At 50.9% G+C, this 13,310-nt stretch overlaps 1 non-coding gene and 1 pseudogene across 1 annotated transcript; both read right to left on the minus strand.

Annotated features, from left to right (window-relative positions):
- Positions 1–2,010: 2,010 nt before the first annotated feature.
- LOC109775523 (uncharacterized) lies at positions 2,011–2,750 on the minus strand. Its single transcript, XR_012181394.1, has one exon. It is a non-coding gene; the product is annotated as an uncharacterized protein (transcript).
- Positions 2,751–3,839: 1,089 nt separating this feature from the next.
- On the minus strand, positions 3,840–6,150 carry LOC120963261 (uncharacterized; annotated as a pseudogene).
- Positions 6,151–13,310: the final 7,160 nt, after the last annotated feature.

The raw sequence follows: 13,310 nt of genomic DNA on the forward strand, positions 1-13,310 counted from the left end.
ATAAAAGATCGTGTAGTTTCGTTTGCTAGAGCTTTTCCAATGTCAAGTATCTTTTCCTTAGACCATGAGATCGTGCAACTCCCGGATACCGTAGGAGTGCTTTGGGTGTGCCAAACGTCACAACGTAACTGGGTGACTATAAAGGTGCACTACGGGTATCTCCGAAAGTGTCTGTTGGGTTGGCACGGATCGAGACTGAGATTTGTCACTCCGTGTGACGGAGAGGTATCTCTGGGCCCACTCGGTAATGCATCATCATAATGAGCTCAATGTGACTAAGGCGTTAGTCACGGGATCATGCATTGCGGTACGAGTAAAGAGACTTGCCGGTAACGAGATTGAACAAGGTATTGGGATACCGACGATCGAATCTCGGGCAAGTAACATACCGATTGACAAAGGGAATTGCATACGGATTGATTGAATCCTCGACACCGTGGTTCATCCGATGAGATCATCGTGGAACATGTGGGAGCCAACATGGGTATCCAGATCCCGCTGTTGGTTATTGACCGGAGAGGCGTCTCGGTCATGTCTGCATGTCTCCCGAACCCGTAGGGTCTACACACTTAAGGTTCGGTGACGCTAGGGTTGTAGAGATATATGTATGCGGAAACCCGAAAGTTGTTCGGAGTGCCGGATGAGATCCCGGACGTCACGAGAGGTTCCGGAATGGTCCGGAGGTGAAGAATTATATATAGGAAGTCAAGTTTCGGCCACCGGGAAAGTTTCGGGGGTTACCGGTATTGTACCGGGACCACCGGAAGGGTCCCGGGGGTCCACCGGGTGGGGCCACCTATCCCGGAGGGCCCCATGGGCTGAAAGTGGAAGGGAACCAGCCCCTAGTGGGCTGGGCGCCCCCCCCATGCGCCTAGGGTTGGGAACCCTAGGGTGGGGGGGGCTTCCCCCTTGCCTTGGGGGGCAAGGCAACCCCTTTCCACCCCTTGGCCGCCGCCCCCCCAACCCTAGATGGGTTTTGGCCGGCCCCCCTCCCAAGGGGGCCTATATAAAGGGGGGAGGGAGGGCAGCAACACACAGCCTTGGGCGCCTCCCTCCTCCCCTGCAACACCTCTCTCTCTCTTGCAGAAGCTTGGCAAAGCCCTGCCGAGACCCGCTACATCCACCACCACGCCGTCGTGCTGCTGGATCTCCATCAACCTCTCCTTCCCCTTGCTGGATCAAGAAGGAGGAGACGTCGTTGCACCGTACGTGTGTTGAACGTGGAGGTGCCGTCCGTTCGGCACTCGGTCATCGGTGATTTGGATCACGGCGAGTACGACTCCGTCATCCACGTTCATTGAAACGCTTCCGCTCGCGATCTACAAGGGTATGTAGATGCACTCCTTTCCCCTCGTTGCTAGTAGACTCCATAGATGCATCTTGGTGAGCGTAGGAAAATTTTAAATTATGCTACGATTCCCAACAGAAGAGCCGCCCACCGCTGCAGCAAGACCTCGCCGCCCTCACGCCACCCACGCGGCCGGGAGGGACGGCCAGCACCCGCGCGCATCATCCACCCGAGAAATCGACGCCGCCATCTCCACCCAGGGCCGCCGCCCTAGCTTCCAAAGCTCCTCACGCTGGCGCGAGGCAGCATATCCTCGCCGCCACCTTCACCGGAAGACGCGCGGCAGCCGGCAGGCTCCTCTGGTGGCGGCGGGGAGGGGGCTGGAGGGAGGAGAGGAGGCGGCGGCTAGGGTTTGGGGGCCGCTCCCGAGTCGCCCGAGAGGGGCGACGCGAGAGCCAGGGAGCTCACCTAACGTCAGTTGCGGTGCATTTAACGTCGAGGGTAATGCGGCCTTACCATTTTATACAAGAGATGAGTTGAACCAAATTCATTCCATTCCATTCCATCCCTGGAACCAAACACCGAACATTACCACTCAATTCCATCAAATATCCCCAACCAAATAAGAGAACATAACCGACGTATTCCAGTGGAATGAAACCATGACATTTCATTTCACTTTATTCCCAAACTAAACACACCCCTAGTTCATTGTCGCGGCATTGCACTCATGAGGATACATTAATTCTGACGACCGGGAACAAGATCGATGACGGGGATTTAGCACGACCAAAAGCACAGCATTTCTTGCTCAAGTTGTTCAACTTGTATGGTCTCATTTGTCAGAGTTGAGAGGAGAAATACTGAGGAGAGAGTAGACGGACTCGCTAACTCAAAAAATTACAAGTGGAAAGATACATGGGCTGAGATGAAATCAACAAGAACTCCAACCATTCCAGCTAACATATCAATCCAACAACCCGCGTGAACACAACTAATCAGGAGACGATGTTCTCGGCGCCTTGCTACTAACCTCGCGAGCAACATCTGCCGGAGCCAGAAAAGTCGAGCAAAAAGGGGGGAAAGTTTCCGGCAAGAAAGCACGGGTTTCTTTCCTTACGCTGCCCATGGATTTCTTGCAAGCACGGCCGCCATGGCGTCCCCGGCCTCCTCCTCCACTAGCTCCATCTGGTCCTCGAGGTACTTGTGCAGCCGCGCCGCCCGGTGGCCATCCGGCTCACTTTCCGGCGGAGGCGATCGATCACCGCCGTGAAAGCAGCGGCCACCCCTAGTCATCATCATTCTCCTCCGCCGGCGGCGGAACCGGACGACGGCGACGGCGAAGGAGAGAAGCGGCAGCCAGAGGAGCAGCAGCGGCAGTACGACCGGGAGGAGGCAGATCGCCACGGCCCCAACACACGCCGACCGACACGCCCGCACGGCGCGGGGGCACCCCATGCATCTATCTAGAGGGAGGGCGAGGCTACCATGGATGCCTGGTCGGGTTGCTCTGTTTCCTCCGGGACAAAGGAGACCATCGTTTTCTTTGCTGACTCTGCTTCTTTAAAACGAAGCGTTTTTATTCATATTATATGTTTTTTTTCTGTGAAAACATCTTATTTTATCTTGTGCTGAAGTGTAAAGTTCCTCCAGCCACTTGTTTCTGCGATCACCTCCCGTATTTCTTAGCTCCTTCTAAATTTTTTCGTCCCATCAAGAAAATGGATCAGGTTTCACTATCTATCAAAGCATAACGGAACAGAGACAAAACAAAAGCCACGAGGCAGCATCGTGCAAAACCTACAGCTTCTGAATCATAAACGCTGGTGTTGCCGAGTTCTTTTTTTTTTTGTTCCCAAGTAAATTACTTGGTTTACTGTGCAAATATGATTTGGTTTGTGAAAAAGCGCAGTTCATCAAAGAATGATGATCTCTTCATCAAAGAAATAAAATAATATAAACTATGACAATATTTGGCACTATGACCTCTCAAGAGAACAGACGTATTGTTTGACAGTCGGATTTAGTACTTCTGATCACGTCAGATTTATATCAGCTTGTTTTTTGGGGACGATTAGTTCTTTGGTGACTGTAGGATATGATGATGCCATGGTCATTCCGCATTGGTATTTCTTAATCCTCAGGCTGCTAGCTACATCTAGCGTTAAACCAAACAAAACAATACGAAGTTTGCCTTGCTTTTTTGGGTCCAATAATTCATCTCTCCACATATTTAATACTACTAGCTAGACAAGGATTGATGGCAATGGATTGGATAGGACATATGATTATGGAGAACATGGAGTAGGAGGTGATTGAATCATTGCATGATTTCCTTTCCGTTGCCAGAGTGATGCTTCCTTTTCTTTGCGAATGAGAGTGATGCTTCCTTGATTTTACATTTTTCTTTTTAATATGATGCTCTTGCTGATTTTGTTTTGTGAACATTTTCCTTGTGATTGTTAACAGTTGTGGCAGGCAGGGAAGCCAAAAACAGGATTAGGCCGGTGGCGATTGGCGGGAGAGGGCACATGGATGACAGGATGAGGCGTCAGCTCCACGCCGGATGCTGCACGCAAGGGCCGACGCACCACCCGCTGCGAGTCTGACAAGGCATCACCGACCAAGTGGCCACTAGCAGGCCTCCACGTCTGCTGTCTCCGGGCTCAACAGCAAGTTTGTACATCGCGCTGGTGCTTAGGGGTAATTCAGGGGAACGCAATAAGAGCATCTCCAGCCGTTTGGCCCCACGCACCCGGCGAATGCCTTTTGGCGTTTGCGCCGGTCGTTTTTTTGCCCTATGGGCGATCGAGTTTCCAACCGCGCCCCCAGATTTCGGCCTCCAGACACCCAAAAATTCGAACTTTCTTTCCCGCTGCCAAAAAAAAGCCATAGGTTCGGCGATCATCATGCCACAAGTCAGCGACCATCATGCCACAGGTCGGCGATTAAAACATAACCAAAAGTCCGGCGATCAAAAGGAAGGAATCGTAGACATGGAACACATCAAACGGCAGGCTCCTCTGCCGTGGGACTGGTCGGGGTGGGCGTCGGCGTCGGCGTGGGCGTGGGCGCGGCTTTAGTGCTCGGGCTCGGCGTCGGCGCAGCGTCAATGCTCGGGCTCGGTGTCGGCATAGCTTCACTGCTCGGGCTCGGCGTCGGCCTCAGCGTAGGGGCGGTGGTCGCCGCCAGTCCGGGCATCTGGTTCAAGATGAGGCCGCGCTCCGCCAGGTACCACGCCTTCACCTGCTCGTCCATCGTCGACATGTCTGCCGCCATCAAGAACGCCAGGTCGGTGTTCCTCTTCTTCACGACGACGTTGGTCCTGAGAAGGTCGAGCTTGACGTCCTGCTTCGTCATCAACGCCGACCACCTCGCGTCGGATTTCTCCTCCCTCTTGGCGGCGCTGTTCTTGGCGTCGGCGATGCACTGCTCGATCGATGATTGCAGCCGTTCGGCAGCTGGTGCCGCGTCCCTCGCCGCCTTGCCTCTTTTGTTGCCATCAGGGCGCCCTTCTGCCGCCGCCGGGGCAGGTGCGTCCAACTTGTAGGTCTCCTTGGCCTTGGCTAGAGCGATCCAGCACTCCCTCCACTTCTCGCACGACTTGGTCCTGGAGAAGACATGAAGGAATTTGAACTCTTCGTCGCTATTGTCCTGGCGAAACATGTGGAACATCCAAACCATCTACACAGCCGAAGAACAAGTGTCGGCGAAGAACACGGCAAAAGAAATGAGTCGACGACTGGGCATACCTGCCCCTCGACGTTGGCGCCACTTTCTGGGCGAGCCGCGACCTCCTCAAGGATCCCATGCAACTTGTTGTAGGCCGCATGGATGGTCGCCCAATGGTTCGCCATGGCCTTCTCGCCGCGATCCATGTGGATGGTGGCGAAGTAGGGGTCGACCAACTTGCGCTCGTTGAACGTCGTCTTGATCCTTCTCCAGTACGTGTCATGTTCTGATTCGAGCCGGTGATCGGGTCGATGTTGTTGGTCTTCCACGCTTCGGCGAGGCACTCATCTTCCTTGGACGTCCACTTGACGCGAGGTTCGCCTGGCCTGGCGTTGGCCGCCCGCTTCTTCTTTCTTCCTTTCGGCGCCGGTTCCGGTTCCGCCTCTGCTTGTTCTTCCTCCTCCGCCTCCTCCTCGGTGTCGTCGAGCTCGTCATCCATGTCGACGGCGGTGTCCATAATCTTAGTCTTGCGCGCGAAACCCGGGGCACGAAGCGGCGGCGCCTGAGCCGCTCGTGATGACCTCGTCCATGTCGGTGTCGGCGTTGCTGAACTTTGGCACCGAGCCGTGTGCGAAGGGTAGGGAGCCACTGCGCAGTGGCGGCGCGGGTGAGCCTGAGTATGCCGGCGACGAGTAGCTGTACTGGTTGTTGAGGCCGGCGGTGAACACGGGGGAGGGTGTGCGCTGGTCGGGGTTGAAGCCGGAGGAGGAGGCACGTGGTGGCGCGCCATGCGGGATGGTGATGTTGGGGTTGAAGCCGCCATGCGCATCATCGTCGGAGTAGCCAGGCGAGGGCGCATACCCTCATAGTGGCGGTGAGAAGTTGGTCGGCGAAGCGATGCCCTGCTGGCTCCCCCACGCGGCTTGTGGGCAATGGTTGGGCAGAAGGTTCATCATCCCCCCGCAAGACGCCTCTCCCTGCTCTGCCGATGCCACCGCGTCCCTGGCCTTCTTCATGATGAGCCTATTCTGCCGGTCGGCGGCGGCCGCCTCCCGGCGATCAACGTCGGCCTTCCACTCGGCGTTCGACATGCCGGGGGGCCTTGCCATCGGCGCCCTCGGCTTCCTCTGCTTTGGTTGGACGACACCATCGGTGGCAAGGCGAGGGGTCGCATATTTCTTCGGCGGCATGGCGGGCGGATCTGGGGAAGAATGGAGGGAGAGGCAGGGGAGAAGGGAGGGACAAGGAGGAAATGGAGGGAAAGGGGAAGAAAACGGCAGGAAATCAATCGGTGTCGCGACAACGGGGGCCCACACGCCTTTTCACTTCAGTCGGCACCCCTAGGTGTGTGGGGTTCGGCTTGGGTTCGCCGGCTGTTATTTCGGCCCAAACCGGCAATAAACAACGATCTGGGGCGTGACTGGGCCGATTTTTCGCCGTCGGCGCTGAAAAGGGTGTTGGGGAACGTAGCAGAAATTCAAAATTTTCTACGCATCACCAAGATCAATCTATGGAGTAATCTAGCAACGAGGGGAAGGGGAGTGCATCTACATACCCTTGTAGATCGCGAGCGCAAGCGTTCAAGAGAACGGGGTTGATGGAGTCGTACTCGTCGTGATCCAAATCACCGATGATCCTAGCGCCGAACGGACGGCACCTCCGCGTTCAACACACGTACGGAGCAGCGACGTCTCCTCCTTCTTGATCCAGCAAGGGGGGGGAGAGGTTGATGGAGATCCAGCAGCACGACGGCGTGGTGGTGGAAGTAGCGGGATTCCAACAGGGCTTCGCCAAGCGCTGCGGGAGGAGGGAGGTGTGTCACGGGAGGGAGAGGGAGGCGCCAGGGCTTAGGTATTGCTGACCTCCCTTCCCCCCCACTATATATAGGGCCAAGGGAGAGGGGGGGCGCAGCCTTGGCCCTTCCTCCAAGGAAGGGTGCGGCCAAGGAGGAGTCCTTCCCCCCCAAGGCACCTCGGAGGTGCCTTCCCCCTTTAGGACTCTCCCTTTTCCTTATCTCTTGGCGCATGGGCCTCTTGGGGCTGGTGCCCTTGGCCCATATAGGCCAAGGCGCACCCCCTACAGCCCATGTCCCCCCCAGGGCTGGTGGACCCCCGGACCCCTTTCGGCACTCCCGGTACAATACCGATAAAGTGCGAAACTTTTCCGGCGACCAAAATAAGACTTCCCATATATAAATCTTTACCTCCGGACCATTCCAGAACTCCTCGTGACGTCCGGGATCTCATCCGGGACTCCGAACAACTTTCGGGTTACCGCATACTAATATCTCTATAACCCTAGCGTCACCAAACCTTAAGTGTGTAGACCCTACGGGTTCGGGAACCATGCAGACATGACCGAGACGTTCTCCGGCCAATAACCAACAGCGGGATCTGGATACCCATGTTGGCTCCCACATGTTCCACGATGATCTCATCGGATGAACCACGATGTCGAGGATTCAATCAATCCCGTATACAATTCCCTTTGTCAATCGGTATGTTACTTGCCCGAGATTCGATCGTCGGTATCCCTATACCTTGTTCAATCTCGTTACCGGCAAGTCTCTTTACTCGTTCCGTAACTCACATCATCCCGTGATCAACTCCTTGGTCACATTGTGCACATTATGATGATGTCCTACCGAGTGGGCCCAGAGGTACCTCTCCATTTACACGGAGCGACAAATCCCAGTCTCGATTCGTGCCAACCCAACAGACACTTTCGGAGATACCTGTAGTGCACCTTTATAGCCACCCAGTTACGTTGTGACGTTTGGTACACCCAAAGCATTCCTACGGTATCCGGGAGTTGCACAATCTCATGGTCTAAGGAAATGATACTTGACATTAGAAAAGCTCTTAGCAAACGAACTACACGATCTTGTGCTAGGCTTAGGATTGGGTCTTGTCCATCACATCATTCTCCTAATGATGTGATCCCGTTATCAACGACATCCAATGTCCATGGTCAGGAAACCGTAACCATCTATTGATCAACGAGCTAGTCAACTAGAGGCTTACTAGAGACATGGTGTTGTCTATGTATCCACACATGTATCTGAGTTTCCTATCAATACAATTCTAGCATGGATAATAAACGATTATCATGAACAAGGAAATATAATAATAACCAATTTATTATTGCCTCTAGGGCATATTTCCAACAGTCTCCCACTTGCACTAGAGTCAATAATCTAGTCCACATCACCATGTGATTAACACTCACAGGTCACATCATCATGTGACCAACATCCAAAGAGTTTACTAGAGTCAACAATCTAGTTCACATCTCTATGTGATTAACACTCAATGAGTTCTGGTTTGATCATGTTATGCTTGTGAGAGAGGTTATTTAGTCAACGGGTCTGAACCTTTCAGATCCGTGTGTGCTTTACGAATATCTATGTCATCTTGTGGATGCTACCACGCGCTACTTGGAGCCATTTCAAATAACTGCTCTACTATACGAATCCGGTTTACTACTCAGAGTTATCCGGATTAGTGTCAAAGTTTGCATCGACGTAACCCTTTACGACGAACTCCTTTTCACCTCCATAATCGAGAAAATTCCTTAGTCCACTAGATACTAAGGATAAGTTCGACCGCTGTCATGTGATCCATTCCTGGATCACTATTGTACCCCTTGACCGACTCATGGCAAGGCACACTTCATGTGCGGTACACAGCATAGCATACTGTAGAGCCTATGTCTAAAGCATAGGGGACGACCTTCGTCCTTTCTCTCTCTTCTGCTGTGGTCAGGTCTTGAGTCTTACTCAATACTCACACCTTGTAACACAACCAAGAACTCCTTCTTTGCTGATCTATTTTGAACTCTTTCAAAATCATTTCAAGGTGTGCGTTCTTTGAAAGTATCATCAGGCGTCTTGATCTATCTCTATAGATCTTGATGCCCAATATGTAAGCAGGTTTATCCAGGTCTTCCTTTGAAAAACTCCTTTCAAACAACCCTTTATGCTTTCCAGAAATTTTACATCATTTTGGATCAACAATATGTCATTCACATATACTTATCAGAATTGTAGCGCTCCCACTCACTTGATTGGAAATACAAGTTTCTCATAAACTTTGTATAAACCCAAAATCTTTGATCACTCCATCAAAGCGTATATTCTGACTCCGAGATGCTTGCTCTAGTCCATGGAAGGATCGCTGGACCTAGCATACCTTTTAGCATCCTTAGGATCGACAAAACCTTTCTTATTGTATCACATACAACCTTTCCTTACGAAAACTGGTAAGGAAACTTGTTTTGACATCCATCTGCCAGATTTCATAAATGCAGCTAATGCTAACATGATCCAACGGACTTAAGCATCGCTACGGATGAGCAAATCTCATCGTAGTCAACTCCTTGAACTTGTGGAAATACTCTTTGCCACAAGTCGAGCTTCATAGACGGTAACATTACCGTCCATGTCCGTCTTCTTCTTAAAGATCCATTTATCTCGGATTTCATGGCTTCCAACCATTCGTCGGAATATGGGCCCACCATCGCTTCTCCATAGCTCGTAGGTTCTGTATTGTCCAACAACATGATATCTCAGACAGGATCACGTACCACTCTGAAGTAGCACGCATCCTAGTCGTCCTACGAGGTTTGGTAGTGACTTGATCCGAAGTTTCATGATCACTATCATAAGCTTCCACTGCAATTGGTGTAGGTGCCACAGGAACAACTTCCTGTGCCCTGCTACACCCTAGTTGAAGTGACAGTTCAATAACCTTATCAAGTCTCCACCATCCTCCCACTCAATTCTTTCGAGAGAAACTTTTCCTCGAGAAAGGACCTGTTTCTAGAAGTAATTACTTTTGCTTCCAGATCTGAAATAGGAGGTATACCCAACTGTTTTTAGGTATTCTATGAAGACGCATTTATCCGCTTTGGGTTCGAGCTTATCAGCCTGAAACTTTTTCACATAAGCATCGCAGCCCCAATTTTTTTTAAGAAACGACAACTTAGGTTTCTCTAAACGGTGTCGTCTCAACGGAATTGCGTGGTGCCCTATTTAAAGTGAATGTGGTTGTCTCTAATGCCTAACCCATAAACGATAGTGGTAATTTGATAAGAAACATCATGGTATGCACCATATCCAATAGGGTGCAGTTATGATGTTCGGACACACCATCACACTATGCTGTTCCAGGCGGTATTAATTGTGAAACACTTTCCACAATGTCTTAATTGTGTGCCAAACTCGTAACTCAGATACTCATCTCTATGATCATATCACACACATTTTATCCTCTTGTCACGACGATCTTCAACTTCACTATGAAATTACTTCAACCTTTCAATAATTCAGACTTGTGTTTCATCAAGTAAATACACTCAGCATCTACTCAAATCATCTGTGAAGTAAGAACATAACGATATCCACTGCATGCCTCAGCACTCATTGGACTGCATACATCAAAATGTATTACTTCCAATAAGTTGCTCTCTTGTTCCATCTTACTGAAAATGAGGACTTTCAGTCATCTTGCCCATGTGGTATGATTTGCATGTTTCAAGTGATTCAAAATCAAGTGAGTCCAAACGATCCATCTGCATGGAGTTTATTCATGCATATATACCAATAGACATGGTTCGCATGTCTCAATCTTTTCAAAAACGAGTGAGTCCAAAGATCCATCTACATGGAGCTTCTTCATGCGTTCTATACCAATATGACTCAAATGGCAGTGCCACAAGTATGTGGAACTATCATTACTATTTTACATCTTTTGGCATGAACATGTGTATCACTACGATCGAGATTCATTTTAGGTGCAAGACCATTGAAGGTATTATTCAAATAAACAGAGTAACCATTATTCTCCTTAAATGAATAACCGTATTGCGATAAACATAATCCAATCATGCTCAACGCAAACACCAAATCTCGATGGTAGAGGGAGCATGCGATGCTTGATCACATCAACCTTGGAAACACTTCCAACACATATCGTCATCTCACCTTTAGCTAGTCTCCGTTTATTCCGCAGCTTTTATTTCGAGTTACTAACACTTAGCAACCGAACCGGTATCTAATACCCTGGTGCTGCTAGGAGTACTAGTAAAGTACACATTCATATAATGTATATCCAATATACTTCTGTCGACCTTACCTGCCTTCTCATCTACCAAGTATCTAGGGTAGTACTGCTTTAGTGACCGTTCCTCTCATTACAGAAGCACTCAGTCTCGGGTTTGGGTTCTGTTGGAAATATGCCCTAGAGGCAATAATAAATTGGTTATTATTATATTTCCTTATTCATGATAATCGTTTATTATCCATGCTAGAATTGTATTGATAGGAAACTCAGATACATGTGTGGATACATAGACAACACCATGTCCCTAGTAAGCCTCTAGTTGACTAGCTCGTTGATCAATAGATGGTTACGGTTTCCTGACCATGGACATTGGATGTCGTTGATAACGGGATCTAATCATTAGGAGAATGATGTGATGGACAAGACCCAATCCTAAGCATAGCATAAAAGATCGTGTAGTTTCGGTTGCTAGAGCTTTTCCAATGTCAAGTATCTTTTCCTTAGACCATGAGATCGTGCAACTCCCGGATACCGTAGGAGTGCTTTGGGTGTGCCAAACGTCACAACGTAACTGGGTGACTATAAAGGTGCACTACGGGTATCTCCGAAAGTGTCTGTTGGGTTGGCATGGATCAAGACTGGGATTTGTCACTCCGTGTGACGGAGAGGTATCTCTGGGCCCACTCGGTAATGCATCATCATAATGAGCTCAATGTGACTAAGGCGTTAGTCACGGGATCATGCATTGCGGTATGAGTAAAGAGACTTGCCGGAACAAGGTATTGGGATACCGACGATCGAATCTCGGGCAAGTAACATACCGTTTGACAAAGGGAATTGCATACGGATTGATTGAATCCTCGACACCGTGGTTCATCCGATGAGATCATCGTGGAACATGTGGGAGCCAACATGGGTATCCAGATCCCGCTGTTGGTTATTGACCGGAGAGGCGTCTCGGTCATGTCTGCATGTCTCCCGAACCCGTAGGGTCTACACACTTAAGGTTCGGTGAAGCTAGGGTTGTAGAGATATATGTATGCGGTAACCCAAAAGTTGTTAGGAGTCCCGGATGAGATCCCGGACGTCATGAGAGGTTCCGGAATGGTCCGGAGGTGAAGAATCATATATAGGAAGTCCAGTTTCGGCCACCGAGAAAGTTTTGGGGGTTACCGGTATTGTACCGGGACCACCGGAAGGGTCCCGGGGGTCCACCGGGTGGGGCCACCTATCCCGGAGGGCCCCGTGGGCTGAAAGTGGAAGGGAACCAGCCCTTAGTGGGCTGGGGCGCCCCCCTTGGGCCTCCCCCCATGCGCCTAGGGTTGGGAACCCTAGGGGGGAGCTTCCCCCTTGCCTTGGGGGGCAAGGCACCCCTTCCCCCCTTTGGCCGCCGCCCCCCGTTGGAGATCCCATCTCCCTGGGCCGGCTCCCCCCCAGGGGGCCTATATAAAGGGGGGAGGGAGGGCAGCAACCTACAGCTTTGGGCGCCTCCCTCCTCCCCTGCAACACCTCTCTCTCTCTCGCAGAAGCTCGGCGAAGCCCTGCCGGAGACCCGCTACATCCACCACCACGCCGTCGTGCTGCTGGATCTCCATCAACCTCTCCTTCCCCCTTTCTGGATCAAGTAGGAGGAGACGTCGCTGCACCGTACGTGTGTTGAACGCGGAGGTGCCGTCCGTTCGGCACTCGGTCATCGGTGATTTGGATCACGGCGAGTACGACTCCGTCATCCACGTTCATTGGAACGCTTCCGCTCGCGATCTACAAGGGTATGTAGATGCACTCCTTCCCCCTCGTTGCTAGTAGACTCCATAGATGCATCTTGGTGAGCGTAGGAAAATTTTAAATTATGCTACGATTCCCAACAGTGGCATCATGAGCCAGGCCTATGCGTAGTTACTATGCACGAGTAGAACACAAAGCAGTTGTGGGCGTTGAGTTTGCCAATTCTTCTTGCCGCTACTAGTCGTTTCTTGTTTCGGCGGCATTGTAGGATGAAGCGGCCCGGACCGACCTTACACGTACGCTTACGTGAGACAGGTTCCACCGACTGACATGCACTAGATGCATAAGGTGGCTAGCGGGTGTCTGTCTCTCCTACTTTAGTCGGAACGGATTCGATGAAAAGGGTCCTTATGAAGGGTAAATAGAAATTGGCAAATCACGTTGTGGTCATACGTAGGTAAGAAAACGTTCTTGCTAGAAACCTACAAACCACGTAAAAACTTGCAACAACAATTAGAGGACGTCTAACTTGTTTTTGCAGCAAGTGCTATGTGATGTGATAT

This window comes from Aegilops tauschii, chromosome 4 (assembly GCF_002575655.3).
Source record: "Aegilops tauschii subsp. strangulata cultivar AL8/78 chromosome 4, Aet v6.0, whole genome shotgun sequence".
NCBI classification, from domain to species: Eukaryota; Viridiplantae; Streptophyta; class Magnoliopsida; order Poales; family Poaceae; genus Aegilops; species Aegilops tauschii.